Consider the following 2892-nt stretch of genomic DNA (forward strand, 5'->3'; position numbering starts at 1 on the left):
GGCCACGGCGGTGCCTCTTCCTCCTCCCCCTCCGCCTGTTCCTCCTGCTCAGGGAACGTGACTGCCAAGCTTGCACCTGTAATATCCTTCATCAAGGCAACTTGAAGGCCATGATCCGCAGGCTGGGACCCCAAACACCAACCCCACCCCTCTCTCCCTGTTAAACCAGGCTGCACTCCTCCAGCGGGGATGGGCACCTCACACACCCACACGTGAGACCCTCAGCTACCGCTGCTGTGAAGTCTCACTAGCCATCCGGGGTGCTCTTCTCTCTCCCCGACAACAAGCCTCCTCTCTCCCTCCACGTTCACCACCCGCCACTCCGTTCATGCCATTATGATTGCTGGAGCGGGGTGGTCTCCACTGTCACAAGGAAATTACAATTAAACAGTGGAGGGGCTGAGGAAGGAGGTAGGGAGCTAACTCTCCAGTGGAGGGGACTGCCTCAAGTAGAGGTGGGACCAACTGGGGGCATAGGAGAGGGCGCCTTGGGGAACAGGCTGGCACCTGCCTTGTTGCCACTGAACAGCAGCCCAGCAGATGGGGATCCCAGGAGAGGGGAGGCTCAGTGAGGTGAATGGCCCAAGAAGGGTAGTGGTCAGCACAGTGGTGAGGGGGGACCGCGGGTGGGAAAGCACGACCCTGTGGAGAGAGTAGCTGGTGCAGTGGGGGCAGGGGAGCAGGGCTGGGGGGGCAAGCAAGTGGGGACCCAGGCAGGAGTGTTGGGGGGCAGGGGAGCCAAGGCAAGAGGGAGCTTAGGTAAGGGGCAGGGGTGGGGAACCCCACAGGTGAAGGACCCAGGCAGCTGGGGGAACCCGAGGGTCGGGGGGCCCAGGGATGGGGGGACAGGGGCAGGGAACCCCACAGGTGAAGGACCCAGGCAGCTGGGGGAACCCGAGGGTCGGGGAGCCCAGGAATGGGGGGGTGCGGGCAGCGGAACCCACGGGTGAAGGGCCCAGGCAGCCGGGAGAACCCGCGGGTAGGAGGGTCGGAGCCAGCCCGAGCGGCGCCCACCAGGCACCCAAGAATGCTAAGGGGTCCCAAGATCTTGTTCACTTCCGGGGTCAGAGGTCAGTTCGGTAGCCCCGAGCGGAGGGGGCACCCGGCCGCGGCACCTCAACCCAACTAGAAACTGGGGAGGCCGGAAGAGGAGCCCCGGGAGCAGCAGGAACAGCAGGAGAAGCACGCATGCGCCGATCACCTCCCCCCCATATACACACACACACACACACAGCCAGGAAGCGGAAGTGAAGGTGCTTGGGTCAACTGAGAAACCGCTGACGGCTGAAGCATCACTGCGCATGCGCTGAATTGTTTCCTCTATACGCATGCGCACTACTACCACGCTCCCCGGCCCAATGAGAAATTGTCTCTGTGCGCGTGAGCAGATTTCGCGGAACTTTGTTCACGCATGCGCATTAGGTTTTATCTCCGCCATTCTTCCCTCTCAATCGGGTTCTTCGAGCGCTGAGGCGCTCGGAGGTGCGCATGCGCACATAAGTTGAGGGCCCTAAATGGGCAACTGATCCCCAAGGCGGATACAGGATGGTGAACTGCGCATGCGCATGGTCCGGGCGTTCGCTCGTGCGCTCTCTAGGTCTTAATTCCTATTGGACTGGGTAGTTTGATCGATATTTTATTCCCCCAATGAGCATTGAGGAAGGGTTAAAGGGGTGTGTTGGGGGCGCGAATGCTCCCTAACCAAATAATAGGCTAGAGAAGAATGGGGTGGGGGTGGTGAGTGGGAGAGCTGAGCTGCATCAGTCTGGGCTTCCGGGTGTCTTCCCATGGGGCCCGGTTGCTGGGCACTGGCAGTCCCCATGGGGCTGGATTTGGAAGGGTAGCCCAGGCTGTGGCAATGTCCATCCTGTCTCCCTACCAGGTTCCCAGGGGATGATGTTCACTGCTGCTTCATCAGGATCCCAGGCTCCTGGGTAGGACCTGGGGCTGTGATGGGCACTGGCTGCCCCAGATGTATGGGGCCCACAGCCAATAATCTGTGACCTCGAGTTGGACGCTTGAGTTATTTTCCCCATCACAGGCTGTCAGTGGAGCTTGAACAACTCCACCCAGGCCTCCAGGCACCATCCTCAAAGCTACACGTGTCACTCTGTTCGCCAGCTGTAGTAGTAGGCTAGTATTCCATACAGGGCTCCTCTTTTGTATTGGAGGTAGAAAACTGGGTCAGAGTGAGTGGGGTTAGGAATAAGCAGGGTGCATACCCCTCATCCTCTCCCCCTTGCTGAGGGGAAGTCAATGGAGTGATGCCCAAGTATCAGGCCCCAATAGGAAGCAATGAGGATTGACAGTTAATGATTATTTATTATATGAATTGCAAAAGCTTTCTGCACAGACAAAACATGAGTGACAGTCCCTGATCCAAAGAGCTCACAGTCTAAATAGTGTGAGGGAAAGGACTCAGGGTCCCACAGCAGACCAATGTCAGAATCAAAAATAGAACCCAGGAGTCCTGAGTCCCAGTCAAGTGCTATCACTATGGGGTCAAGGTCCATACAGTGCCCAGTGCAATGGGGGCTCCGATCTTGGTTAAGGTTTATACAGTGCCTAGCACAACATGGCCCTGATTTCAGTCAGGGTCTGTGCAGCATTCAGTTGGAGAGGGGCCGTGATCTCTGTCAGAGTCTGCCCAGCACTATCGTATACACACACTAACAGTCTGAGACAGTCCTTGCCCCAGAAAGCTTACCACAGGCCCCCTGGCCTAACTCACTCCGCTGCCGCTCCCAGAGCTAGGAAGAGAACCCAGGCGTCCTGGCTCCCAGCCCCTCCCCCACTCTAGTCGGACTCCTGAACTGTGTCTCCGCTCTTGTTCCTTTTCCTTTGTCCCGGTAACAATGTGACCCGCTCCGCCTTCCTGGTCCCAGACTCCAC

Source organism: Emys orbicularis, chromosome 7, assembly GCF_028017835.1.
Source record: "Emys orbicularis isolate rEmyOrb1 chromosome 7, rEmyOrb1.hap1, whole genome shotgun sequence".
NCBI classification, from domain to species: Eukaryota; Metazoa; Chordata; order Testudines; family Emydidae; genus Emys; species Emys orbicularis.